We start from the raw sequence: 14649 nt of genomic DNA on the forward strand, positions 1-14649 counted from the left end.
GCTGTCCCTGTTAATGAAAATAATGCTGTCAAGAACTGTCCCATGCCTAGGTTCTGTTTGACTATATTGTTGTATGCTTCAGTATTTGTATGAACTATACAATGTCAACACCCACAAGGCGTATCAATATTATCATGAAATGCTTGTGATTTTAATAATATTGGAATGAACGTATTGGTATGCTTTGGATTTCTTTTGTGATGTGATTCAACCAAAAGGGATGTGAGCATGGTTATGGATGTGGATGAAGCTTTGGATACAGAGAGATTGTGCCAGTGATGATCAGGGATTCATAATACATCCTGGTTCGGCTCAGAATTCAAGATTAAATTTCAAATTCCAAATGTCTGTGATGAAAATGAAAAACAAGTTGATATTCAAATGATATTAGTACATATACATTTGTATGTACAAGTTTTGAGATTTTGTTTTCACATTGTTTTTACCAATTTAGAGTAAAAGTGGAGTAAAGAAGGAAGGACATAGCTTATGTTGTTTTGGCAATGGGGAATTCTGAGTCGGATTCCTTCTGTGGGAAGTGTTTAATGGATTTGAATGGGTAAGTTTTCTTTGGAGTGAATTAGCACTGTCAGTTTGTCTAGATGATCCCACATGTCCTGTACCCACTTGCACAAAGCAATTTTAGTGCTAAGATGATTGTAACTCCCATACTTTAACATAGGCTTACAATAGTCTTAGTGCTAAGATCACTTTGTGCAAGTGGGCCCTGAACAGTACCAAATATGATTGATAGAAATTTGAATTTATTAAATCCGTAATTGTTTTTGCATTTATGATTAATTCCCTTTTTTGACTAGGTAGGTAATAAGATATCTAGTAAGTAATGGTTTGTGATCAGAATATGAAGGATAACAAAACAATGAAGGGTCATGCATTGTTCATACAAACATTTTCTAATATGTCTGAAAGTCCAATGGTTGCAAGTGAGTACAGACAACAGCATGTGTTTAGTCACATGAACATGTCCAACTGCCTTGCATAATATCTGGTTACAATTGAATAATAGTAGAAAGCATACAGACTTGGTCTATGTCGTGTATGTGATGTTAATATTGTTAACATATTACTCAAAAGAAGTATAAGAACACCCAATTCTTCATATTACTATCGTTAATCTGCCATGTATAGTAATATAAAAGAAGTGGATGTTCTTTAACTTCTTTTGAGTAGTGTATATGAATTTTGATATATATATGTTGTGTGTGATGAAGTATGATAGTATAGTAGTAGGGAAGATAATGATATGTTATCAGCCATATTTCCTGTGCGTTAATGGTATTATCATATGAAGTCATCGGAAACACATTCAGGCCAGGTGACTAAGGATGATAACCATGATAACCATTGTCGTGGTGATGTCATACATTGTGTCACGAGGTCATGTCTACCCTTCAGTACTGTTGACATATCTATGTCTGCTTTGGGTAAAACGTTGGTTTGAATACAATGGATACAGTTTGTTCGTTAATTTGTTTGTTTGTTGTTTAACGCCACACTCAGCAATATTCCAGCTACATGACAGCAGTCTGTAAATAATCGAGTCTTGACCAGACAATCCAGTGATTGACATCATGAGCATCGATCCACGCAATTGGGATCGATGACATGGATCAACCAAGTCAGCGAGCCTGACCACCTGATCCTGTTAGTTGCCTCTTAGGACAAGCATAGTCGCCTTTTACAGCAAGCATGGGTTGCTGAAGACCTATTACTACGGGTCCAATGGATTCAGTGAAAGCTTCCAGTCCTGGAACCTCAGTTATCTGGTGTACATACATTCTACCTATTTGGTCCCATCCACCAGTCTTGCGACATACTAGTAGTAGGCTCTATCCATCCATCTGTTTGTCTGTACTGACATCCCATAGTTAGTTACGATATCTCCAGATCTTTGAAATTAATTTGGAAACATTTGCTGCCAGGGTGTGCAAAAGGTGTTTGCAGATCTTGCAGACCCCATTTGATTATGGTGACCTTGACTTTTTGTATGGTCGTGGGAAGCATTTGGCAGATATTCTGTTTGTTGTTAGTGAGATATTCCCAGAACCACTCCCTTTCATTTGGTTTAAATTTGGTGCCATGGTGTCTCTGGGGTGTTTGGAAATCCCACATAGTGGGGACATTGGCAAAATTTTCAAGGTCATGGGAAGCATTTGACATGTTTGTCTATATTTCTGTTTGTTTTTTAGTTTTTAACCAGAACCTTGCATGGATTTGGTTAAAGTTTGGTGCAAGGGTGTCTTGGTGGTGTTTTCTAGACTCCAGTTGATGATTGTGACCTTGTCATTACTTTTAAGGTCATTGAAAGTTTCATAGCAAGAACCACAGTAGGGGTGATTGTTTCTTTCAAATATGTTTGTTTGGGAAGTCCATAAACACCGAAGTCCATAAACAGGGATGAATTTGGTGACCGTGACCTATGTCAGTGGATTTTTTTCATTTTGCTGTTTATTAGGGAATACATGTATTTCAAAATACACCTTGGTCAATATAATTGCACAAGGTATATGTCAAGTTCTTGAACCATTGTAAAGTATATATCGAGTTCTTGAACCATTGTAATCTATACATCAATTTCTTGAACCATTGTAAAGTATATATCAAGTTCCCGAACCAGTATAAAGTATATTTCAAGTTACTGAACCATTCTAAAGTATATATACAGTTCTTGAACCATTGTAAAGCATATTTCAAGTTATTGAACCATTCTGAAGTATATATACAGTTCTTGAACCATTGTAAAGTATATTTCAAGTTATTGAACCATTGTACATGTTGTAAAGTATATATCAAGTTTTTGAACTATTGTAAAGTATATTTCAAATTACATGAGATCAGTTTTAGACAGTTTCTGTGGAGTTGCAAGATGGAAATACCATTTACCATGTGTCTGTCGTGTTTAGGTTATTTCTTTGAATTGAAATGTTGATTTAGTAGTTCTGACTGAGATCCGTCCTGAGCAGGTGAGCTGACCTGTTCCACATTACTTTGACTACAGTATTGTTATACAACTTGCAAAATGACAGATTAATTTTTACTTTAATTATCTTGTATTTATGTCTTTTTTTTGTTACTTCAAGTAAATAAGCATGACCTATCAACGGAATGTTGGTGCACAGTGAACACATGGGCTAAAAAGGAAAGAATTATGAGTTTATTTATGAAGACCAATTTCATTTTTCAAAAAGGCGGGAGGCAAAAGCAAAATAAAAAGTGAAAAGTTTTCTTCTTTATTTTCCTAAACATATTTTAAAAAGATATCCAGCTAAAGTAATGGTTAGGTTCATCTGTAGATCATAAATAAATTGACCTTGGCTGGCAGATAAAAATAATTACATTACTAATATTAATATAGATCATGATAGATTGTCATAGAGTTATCTTCCCATGGATCTACTAAGGATTTCAATTTGTTCCCATGGTTACTTGTATTTCTTTCCAGATTCAGCAGCAAGAAAATAAACTGCAAACGTTAAGCCATCAGATCTGTAAACAAGTGATAGCAAAGAAACACTTTCTCATGTTTTTTCTTGAATGTAAATATCTCACGATCACACTGTGCAGATAAGCTGCAGAAGGACAGATTAACGCCAGTGTTTACAACAATTACTCCTAGAAACAGAAAATTGTATCCCATGGGGCATTGCCATCTGATGATCAACGTGGATAATCACTTTTATTTTTCAACCCTTCAATTTATTACTTTCAAGCTTGCTGTAATCATAGTATATTACACCAATCTCTGTGTTCCAAGGCACAAATCCAATCCCCAATTTTTTAATTCTATGTTTCACAGATTTATTCCAGTTTTTCCACCCAAGGCAGGTGCAGTCATTCTGCTGTTGATGTAGTGATGCCAACATGGAATGTTTGGATAACATTTTTTATTGTATAAGGGGGACTGTTTTACTAGAAGGAGACGTAATGAAAATAAATACTCTTATGTTTAATTTATTTCATGGACAGACAGCTTTTCGGGTTATGGTGGCAGCCTGTGAAACAAAAAATTAAAAAATGTGCGTTAACCAACCAACCAACCAACCATGTCTAGTTTTCGGAATTATGAATCCACATTTTCATATATATATACCAATTTTAGTTTGTTATATCAATCATTTCGTTATAGGCCTGTTCATTATAAACGTACATTACTGTATGTATATATTAAATGTACATGCTGAATAAACATCTGGAGTTCAATACACCTTTTGTTACAGCGACAGATGTTTCTGTCTGTCCGTCAGATATATACTCACTGCCAAAAGAAACATGAATAGGATATATTTTGGTTGATATATGAAGAATTACTTATATTCAAGAGATATTAGATTTGCTCAAAAAAAGGGTATATCCGAAAAGGTGAGGCAACCTGGGTGGGGCTCTTTATGGTTGCTTACTTAATTTGGAGAACAATTTTGGAATTTTGAAATATATGCCATAAAGGTGGAAGAGGAGAGGACTAAAAGGAGTTTGTGTGTTTTTATAGGTTTAGAATTTTAAGGTTTATTGGCAGCTTGTTTGTTGTACTTTTATTTTTAAATGCGGCCCAGTAGGCCTGTTTTGATTAGATATATGCCTAGTGCTTTAAAGTTTTGTAAGTCATTTACGGGGTTCAGTACAGTTGCTAGTGTCATTTGATTGTTGCAATTTAGTGTGGATTGGAGTGTTGTTCTGTGTTGCTGGTAATGTGTGCAATATAGTATTACGTGTTCAGGCGTTTCTTTTAAGTTGCAGTGGGGGCATTTACCGGTTTGGTGGTTTTTAATTTGGTGTAGGTGGGAGTTTAACTTAATGTGGCCTGTTTGTAGTTTAGTTATTTCTCTGTCAATTTTTTTGGTTTTATTATGGATTTTGGGTTTTTTGAGTGGCTTTTGTAGCAGGTGTATTAGTTTGCAATCAGATTTCTGATAGTTATTTTGCCACTTTTGGAAGATTTTCTCCTTGGTGATACTTTTAATTTCGTTTTTTGATATTGTTAGGTTGATGCTTACTTTTTCTAATTTTAGTGCTGATTTGGCTGCTTTGTCTGCGTGTTCGATGCCAAACACTCCAACGTGGGCAGGGATCCAAACTTTTTCTATGTCTTTAACTAGTTTACGTAGATTGTTGGCGCATTTAATTATCTGTTGTATTAGTTTTGGGCGTTGTTTTGTGTTTTTGTTTTTTTATGGCCTGGAGCCCACTTAATGAGTCTGAAAGGATTAAGGTGTTTATTTGATCGCTGTGCAGGGCTGTTACTATCCCCATTAATTTGGCTGTGAAAATTGATTGATTATTTGGGAGCCTATATGATTGTGTTTCTTTTTGGGGTTTGTTAATATGGATGCCGAATCCTGTGCGTTTTGAGCCTGGGTCAAAGAACCCGTCTGTGTAAATGTGACACCAATTTGGCCATTTTTCTTGAACACGTTTCTTTTGGCGGTGAGTTTATATCATAATGCCACTTACCATTACAGCCTTCACAAGTGAAAGGTGAGGTCAGCCTCATGACATATGTATACATTATGTAATAGTGCTGTAGATTCCATTATCAGTAGGGCAGTCTGTGTGTTTGGACAGCGTTGGATTAGCTGTGAGCCATGTCCTTGACCATGTCGACTGACAGGTCACTTACAGGTCACTGGTCACTTCTCAACTGGGGGGCTTATTTGATATGAACAAGTATTACCCTTGCCCATTGTTGGTGTGAGTTAATCCAGTTCTTGTTGCTGATGCTTGTAAGTATCAATATTGATGGACAAGATGGGTGTGTTATTCTGTACTTCATTTGCCTTGAGCATCCTGAGGATATAGGAGATAACATGTTTAAGGATTTACAAGGAGCAGTAATAGGGTGAGACAGGACAACCTTTTAAATGCAGAATCTATGATATTGTATATGAATTCAGGGTACTTTTTTGAAAATGTTGTGGTCTTTGTGGCTTTCCTTAAAAAGATCGTGAATGAAAGTTACAAAGGTCCTAAAAAAAGTACTTTTTGACATTTAGAAACTAAATATGCCTTGGCATAATCTGTTGTATATTTGATGAAGGGTAGGCATGAAATCATGGTTTAGGGCTAAAGACATAGATTGAACAAGTTACGGGATGGGTCGAACAAACATAGAAAGCACGTTTTTTTTAACAAAACATAGACAATATATGTTAAAAGGAGTACATGTATGTCAGTTACATCATACTCATCAAAAAAGTAATTTTGTCACTGTGATTGTATGTATCATTATAACCTTTTATGGGTCCATGTTGTTGATGCTTGTAAAGTTTACAGATTTCTAGTTTACTAGGGATTCTGTCCATTTAATCAAGTTGACATCAGCCGGCTTCTTCCGCCACTAGTCCAAAGCTAACAATGATCAATGTTTTGACATTAAAATCTACTTAACATGATGCTAAGAGCCAAGTTTGTGCCCAGACTGAACAAGGGACGGGTGAAGGTCACCAAGAGGTCGTTCATGCTTGCTGAGGAAGGGTTTTGCATTGGGTACAATTCTGAATCTGTGATGGGTGGTCCATTGTACATGTTGCAGAGGACCACCAGCTGTTGCCCTGTTGTCTGGGTGTAGAAGCATGGTTCAGTGAAAGCTGTCTGGGAACCTGTAATGGCAAGGTCCTGGAGGTATATTCTGTTTAGCGTGAAACAACTTCATCTTTTTATCATACACGTAGGTTCAGTATTAGCTGCCATGGGAACCTGAATGAGTGAGTTGGGTTTAACACCACTTCTAACAGTATTCCAGTTATATCAGCGTGTGTCAGCTTAAAGTGGGAGGAAAGCCCGAAGTGATGCAGGTCGTAAACGTTCACCGCTGAACATTAGACATGCTGGAGCAGTGACCATGGTGACTTTCACTGCATTTGTGTGGTAGTGGACATCATCGACATTATGCGTATGTCGGCCCAATTTGTTTGAAAACATACAAATGTCTTGTTTATTTGTTGGTTGTCATGTTGTTGTTTTGTATTTTGCATATCTTTTTGGTGTGATTGTTCGGAAATCAATCCAAGAACATTAAGGTTATCTGCTAGTTATACAAGTTTGAAGTATAGTCCGTGATGATGTAGATTTGATGCATGAGTTACAGTCAGTGAGGTCAGTAAACCTATGCTTGTTTGGGGTGACCCTCTCAACCCTTGCTGAAAATTTGTTTTCAACTTATTTTATTTATGATTGTATATACCATGTAGTGTTACATTGTTTAGGGCTACCGATCATCTTTGAGCACTAGCCAACCACAGTCTTATGCTGGTTCAGGAAAGTTAGTTGTCCTGCTGTTTAAACACACATATAAAACACACACACACACACACACATACACACACACACACACACACACACACACACTATGCAATTTGAGGGAAAGCAGACTTCCAACTTTTTGTACCAACCAATGACAGTATATAAACACTTGGTTACAGTGTAATCATGTGATATTTCTTCCTTCGGAAACAGGGTGGGGGGGAATCTATACAGAAAATATTGCTTCTTGTGTGCTTGAGACTGGATGCAACTGCGGAGGACTGTTTGAATACTTACAGGATTGTCAATGGATTTTGTTCGGTTCATTGAGGTATGAATTGAAAAACCGATGTGCAAACTGATTGAATCCACGTAGCTAAATGTCCTGTGCATGACGGTAAACGTGAGCAGAAAGGGAATTCCCTCGACTCTAATATTGGGATTCCCCAACATTCCGTATATAGTAATAAATAGTTCGCTTTCGGTGGTTGTGGCTTATTGTTTTACACTCATCGGGAAATGAATGCAGTAGTTCACACGACCAATTCAGCAAGTCAGAATGCAGGAATTACATTCGATTCAATAATTAGATTCTGGTGAGAACTACACTCAAGTTCAGAGTGTGACTTAAGGCTTTATGTGAAATGACATCCGTAGAATTCTTGGAGTTCAGTGATGCTTGCTTCATGTTGCCAGCCTGGGTCCCCAATGTTCATGCATTGGACCCAAAAACTATTATTATTCCCCTGGACTTGAAAATAATAAGACTCAACTAAATCCAAGTCCCCGCATGCTTTTTATCAACAGCCAAATTTTGAGGATCTGATGATCAAGCCGAGTGTTTTGTTTTATTTGTTTTTTGTTTAACACCACACTCTAATATACCATCAATATGATGGAGATTAAATAATCGAGTCTGAACCAGACAATCCAGTGATTGATATATTGAGCAACAGTCCACTCACAATGACACACAATCAACCAAGTCACCCAGTCTGCCCACTAGATCCATTTGGTTGCCTCTTGGAACCAGCATAGGTTGCTGGGGTTCTACTGCTAGTCTGGAATCCCCACAGAGACCAGGCCCAGTGTCTTGGCTAATTGGCTGTCAGCATGCCATGGATGATGCTCTTGCCTCCAGTCACTGGTTTGCCTGGTCCAGACATGATTAGTTAGAGGCAAAATATACAAGTATAACAGTAATATTATCTTTGGATCATGGGTTTTCAGACATCATAAGATTTCGGACGGCCATGTTTATCAGGACTATTCGCGCTATAACAAGGAGTGTGGCATCACACAGATATTGTATACACCCAGATGATGGCTTTTTTTCATAGATAAAGTTGTCTTTTATAAGGGAGTGAGATGTTTTACAGTTGTTCTTGTGATTAGCGAGAAAACCATGAATGTTTCATAAGTATTCGAAAACTCATAATGCAGGGGTACTGGCTGTGGCATAAAACAATATTCACTCACTCATTCTTCCATTGTCCACTTGATCCTGTTGTTCTCGACAACTGCAGGTCAGTGCGACACAAAGGTGTTATCTGTACCTTACAACTACATGCCTGAGTCTGAGTAGATGTACCGGGGGGAAAGTGGGAGTTGTGTGCCCCTGACATTAGGCAACAGTTGTATCTATTGCATCCATGGTCTCGGCCATGAAGCTGTGTTGATATCAAGGGAACGTTACAGAGTTCGGACTCCTGCACTTTTCACTGTACAATCAGCAATTTGTTTTCAAAGTGGTTTGTATTATTCTGACATTCTTGTTGAAAGACATATTTATATCATTGTCATGATTATTAGTAGAGGGGCGTTGGGGTAGCCTAGTGGTTAAAGCGTTCGCTCATCATACTGAAGACCTAGGTTCAATTCCCACATGGGTACCATGTGGAGCCTATTTCTGGTGTCCCCTGCCGTGATATTGGTGGAATATTGCTGAAACCATACTCGCTAACTCACTATTAGTAGAGTAGTAGGATTAGGTATAAATAGGTTTATTGTGCTTCAGATTTCTAAAACCTCTTTAGACCTGTGAATATCTGGGTAGAATAGGTCTTTTCGTGGCGACTAACGGAATCAGGTGGACAGACTCGCTGACTTGGTTGATGCATGTCATCATTGTATCCCAAGTGCGTGGATCGATGCTCATTATGTCAATCACGCTATTGTCTAGTCCAGACTTGATTATTTACAGACCGCCATCATATAGCTGGAATATTGCTGAGTGGGGCGTTAGACAACAAACAAACAAAAATTCTTTGTTTTCTTCAGTCACCCTTTCAAGTTTATTGACATTTTTAACAGATACATATACTTTTTGTTACTAAATTACACTTTTACATGGAATATGTTAAATAATGTTGTACATTGTTTAAGACTTGTATGTCTTGTACCAGCCAGACACTATGTTGACATGCAGGTTATGTTGTTGAACCATGGATATACAGTCTCGGCAGACTGGTTTCTCTGTTTTCCCACCAGGACTGTCATTTGATCTGACACCGAGTACATCATGTACGGCTGGCCTGGTATGCACTTTGTACAGCGGGTTGCTATCTTCATCATGTTCATCCATAATGACACTCTGGGTCGACCTTGACCTAATCAGTGACCAGGCATTAAACTAACGTAGTAATGCAGGCGTCCGTAATAAGGGCAGCATGTTGCTCCTACACCTATTGATTTCACACCTGATAAAATAGACTATGTCCGATATAGAGCTAAGATGAGACAAATATTAGGACACACTAAGTTTATGATTTACAATATATTTTGCTAACAAATTAAATATAAAAATGTGTGTGTGTAGTTCAGTATGTTTCAGAAGGTCCTTAAGTATGTTAAGTAATTTAGGTTAGTTGGATTATTGAAAAAAAACTTAGTGCTAAATAGTTTGTGGACAAGATGTTTAATATTTATTCAGTAACCATGGTAACAATTAAGTTTATTTACTTCTGTGAGAAAAGGTTTGTTCTTATAGATGATTGCAGTGGCCGCAATGGTCGAAATCAGATCTTTTACTCCAATACGATACCTCTCTGCATTAAGACCTGAAGACCTTCCATAGAAAATTGCATCAGGGGCACCCAAAGTGAACTTAAACCACCAACTCTAAAAGAAGGTTCTCTGGCTTCTAGAGCCAATCAGCTGTCAGTTCTCTAAGACTGTTTGGCTTTACTGTTTACCACCTTGATTCTGAAATAAAAACCAACACGGAACACCATATTTCTTTGATGGTACTCCCTTGGACTTTCAGAAATGACAGGATGTATGAAATATCCACAACAATATACTTTCTACTTTTGGTGGTTTTCGGGATACAGAATGCTTCACTTTATTTAGAAGCCTTGACACTGATTGGCTAATTAGGAAGTTCTCCAAGCAAGACCTAGCAGCTGTCTATGGACGTGTCCTTAGATCTTCACGCAAGTATATCGGGGTAAAAGATCTGATTTTAATGAATTTGTCATGTCCAGAGACCGTTATTCAGTTATTATATAAAAAGTTAACACTATAATAACAGTTACATTTTGTTTTGTAAATATTAATTTGATTTTTTTTACAAAAAATATGTGTATGGTTTGGCACACAAGAATAAATCTGCGGCTTTAAAGGCGGGTCTGTACACCTCAACAAGTTAGGACCCTGATATCCTTATTCATTGTGATTCATCTGATAATATTCTTAACATGCTTTCTGACTCATCTTATCTCATCAAAGATTGCAGGAAGTGATATGTTTATAAATTATCCCATATTAAAATAGCAGTGATTTATGTAAGCATGATTTGAAACAAGGGCCAATTATCATGATTATGAAAAAGTACCTAGAATTAAAAACAAAATTAAAGTTGACATCCTGCCATCTTGTCCTGCACTATGCTCACATGCGGCTGTGCTGTTAAATGAGACTATTTATACATGTTGTAAATCAATGTCATTTTAATTATTTTTGGAGATTGTCACCCTGAACCTTGAACCTGGATCTCATGTGTAGCAGTTATTAAAACGCTCTGTTGTCTGTGTGGAGACAGCACAGCAGTGTAAGTATGTCACAGTATCTGTTGTTCTGTGGCTATAATAATAGTGATCACGTGGATAAGGCCATTGTAATGTAATGATAAGATTATCATCCCTGCCCACCTCGCTGTCACATTATTTTATTGTCCCAAAGTTGGAACAGACTTATATAAAGAACATCACTATCTGTGTTCCCTTTCTTTAATCAATGAAATTTGTCATACCGTATTCACTGTATTAATCACCCTGCTGCAGTAAGCACCCCTTCTAATACAGTCCATATTTTGTTTGTATATTTTCTTTTTTAAAAGAAAACTAATATTGATTTTATTTCTTTTTTAGTTTTAACTAAATTTGTTCACTATCACTCAATCTCTGACAACAAATTTAACTCGTGTATCAGTGTTTATGGTTTATATAAGTAACCAAGGTATTTGTTATAGCAATTACGGTATATGTATTCCTGCCAAACATTTGTGCTTTATATGAAGCACATCAGCACACACACCCCGGGGGATTCCGGGTTAGAGTAGGTCCCCTGCAACCTGTGCTGGTCATTAGTAAAGAAGGGTGGGGTAGACTATAGTGGTTATAGTGTTCACTCATTATGCTAAAGACGCAGGTTTGATTCCCCACTTGGGTACAATGTGTGAAGTCCATCATTTGTGTTGTCCTCCTGCCGTGATATTGCTGGAATATTTCTAAAAACGACGTTAAACCATACCCACTCACTCATAAGAGGCATAGAAATGGATCTGTGGTCATGCTCGGTGACTAGGTTGATACCGTGTCCCCTAACCCCGATGACGTGGGTCGTTGCTCTATAACATTCACTCCATTTTCTGGTCCAGACTTACTTACATCATCTCATCATAGCTGGAATATTGCTGAGTGCAGCATTAAACAACAAACAAACAATAATGCACACATATTAATTGGTATCAAAATATATATGTATATATTTACAAATTGCCTCCTGACTCAATTTATTTTTTAAATTTTGAGGAAAGTCTAATAATTAGTTTACTGTGGCCAAATACATGTAATAATTATAATAAACAATATATACATAGTTTATTATAATGTCCTATGTACAATGCCTAATGCATCATAAACTATTTGAATATGATACCCCTGGCCACAAGTGGACGAAAAGAAACTTATTTTATTGTTTGGTGTCCCACAAGGTTAGGAGAGGTTGGGCGGCCCTGTGGTTAGAGTGTTTGCTGGCCACTCTCTAGGTCCTGGTTCTAATATCAACAGAAGATTGAACTAATTGTTGGTGTATTACATGTTAGCATCTTTAAAGGTTCAAAAACTGACTTGCATTCGGTTACAATTTCTTGTAGGGCAGTGGGGTAGCCTATTGGTTAAAGTGCTCACATGTCACATCGAAGGCCCAGGTTCAATTCCCCACATGGGCTTAAATATGTGAAGCCCATTCTGATGTCCCCCTCGTGACATTGCTGGAATATTGATAAAAGCTTTGTAAAACCATACTCACAGTGTCTAGTTGTTGCACCGATCCTCACCACTGATCATGCAGGTCGTCACTGCGGCCTCCGACAGACGTAACAGAAATGTACAGCTTTTGTATTCACAGATGTTTCTCCAAGCTCCCTACAGTGATATTGTTTCCCATAAAGAATACAGATCAATTATTTTATGCACTGTCATGGAGCCCTTTTTGTGTGTTCTTGTGTAGACTAGTGACACATGGTTGATCATGTCATGTGGAAGTGCATTCAAGACTCTCTTGTTATATTACTCTATGTCAGGATTCCCTTTATACATGCCTTATCACACTTCATGTAATACAAGCCATTTGTTATAATTTGATTTCTAGTATGTTATAGAACCAAACTGAAGGAATTCTATAGAAACTGAGCTATTTCAACTGCACCATGTCTATAAAACATGATATGATGTAAGCATTTGATAGTCATGCAAAACAGGATTTTTTGGAATTCTAAACTAAGAGACCCTGGCAGGCAATCTGGATACAAATATCATTATTTTGTTCAAAATTGCGATTTCTTTTTTTATTTCTTATTTTCTTATATCCAGAGGATGTTTAACAATGTGCTTTAAGTTTGCAAGGGAGAAAAGTTGGGAAATTAGATTTTGCCCACTGTGTAATGCTGCAACTGTCGGAGACAAATTTCGTTATCTGGTTTGGTGTAAAACCCTCAAGTCACGACTTATCTATATGCCAATTAATATATCACAAATGGCCAAATATTTGGACATTCTGCCAGTCAGTGACTCCATCAAATGGATCATCAATCAAACATCTGTCAAAATTTTCGACTTTAGACATAATTTACCTTCCTAATGTATTTCATCAAAGCACTTAATGATATCACCTTTGTAAACAAATATGTATTATATGATAAATAGAGGATATTTGATGTGTCAAAATATCTTGTTTCATATTTCACGAGACACAGTGAAAATCCTATTTACTTTTTGGGTAGTTTCTACCTGAAAATTTAAATATTTCATTATAGATGAAAAACCTTGAAACATAAATTCTCCCTACCTAACATACCGGGGCGGTTCACCACCCTTTGTAAGTGCGACTTATAAAGTAGTTCTTGAGTTTGCAAAATCTTAAGAAATGTAAACAAAAGTAACCAAAAATATTTGATGTCAATAAGATTCTTTATCATAAATTTGGATATGACTAAGCTCAAAATCAACTTCAACATAAGAAATTCTTGTCACCATGGCGCCGTAATTGTGTTGTAAGTGAAAGAATACACACTGGTCAAGTAACAAATGGTGCTTTGCAAAGGAAAAGTTTCGATTGACAAGTTAAATGAGAAATTTACAGTTTATTCTGAATCATTTTCAAGAGAATAACAAACAGAAAGAATATTAACTCCAGAAATAACCATGGATCATTATTTTGCCTTGCCAAAACACTTATGAAAAAGGGAGATAATTGGCAGGGAGGTAACTCTTGTAAGACAATAGTACCGGTCAAAGTGTTGTGTTCACTGCTGTGAAATATCAAGTGTTATGTTCACTGCAATGAAAGTATCACTTTTCTCAACTTTAGAAAACTCAGACATTCACACTGAAATATGTAATAAATATATATTTTATAATGTATGTAGAAGTCATGTGTATGGTATGTGTATGAAATGTAATTTATGCTAAATGTACCACCGATGGTGGTAGTGTCTGCGAATAAACAGAATCCAGATTCCAGAGCAATCTTATACTAAATGAGGTGTAATCACCATGATCACATGGCTTCAATTCTGTTTCAAGCTCCACCCACAGAATGCTGTTGAAATAAATGAAGGCTGTTTGTCTAGCATCAACATCCTTGAACAAACAAGTAAACCCTCCATTA

At 36.9% G+C, this 14649-nt stretch overlaps 1 protein-coding gene across 1 annotated transcript in view; it reads left to right on the forward strand.

The window, feature by feature from the left end:
- LOC124141230 overlaps positions 1 to 14649 on the forward strand; it is a 56337-nt gene that overhangs the window by 8072 nt on the left and 33616 nt on the right. The gene's annotated exons all lie outside the window — the stretch shown is intronic.

The sequence above is a fragment of the Haliotis rufescens genome, unplaced genomic scaffold (genome assembly GCF_023055435.1).
Source record: "Haliotis rufescens isolate VD_foot unplaced genomic scaffold, xgHalRufe1.0.p SCAF_12, whole genome shotgun sequence".
Classification (NCBI taxonomy): domain Eukaryota; kingdom Metazoa; phylum Mollusca; class Gastropoda; order Lepetellida; family Haliotidae; genus Haliotis; species Haliotis rufescens.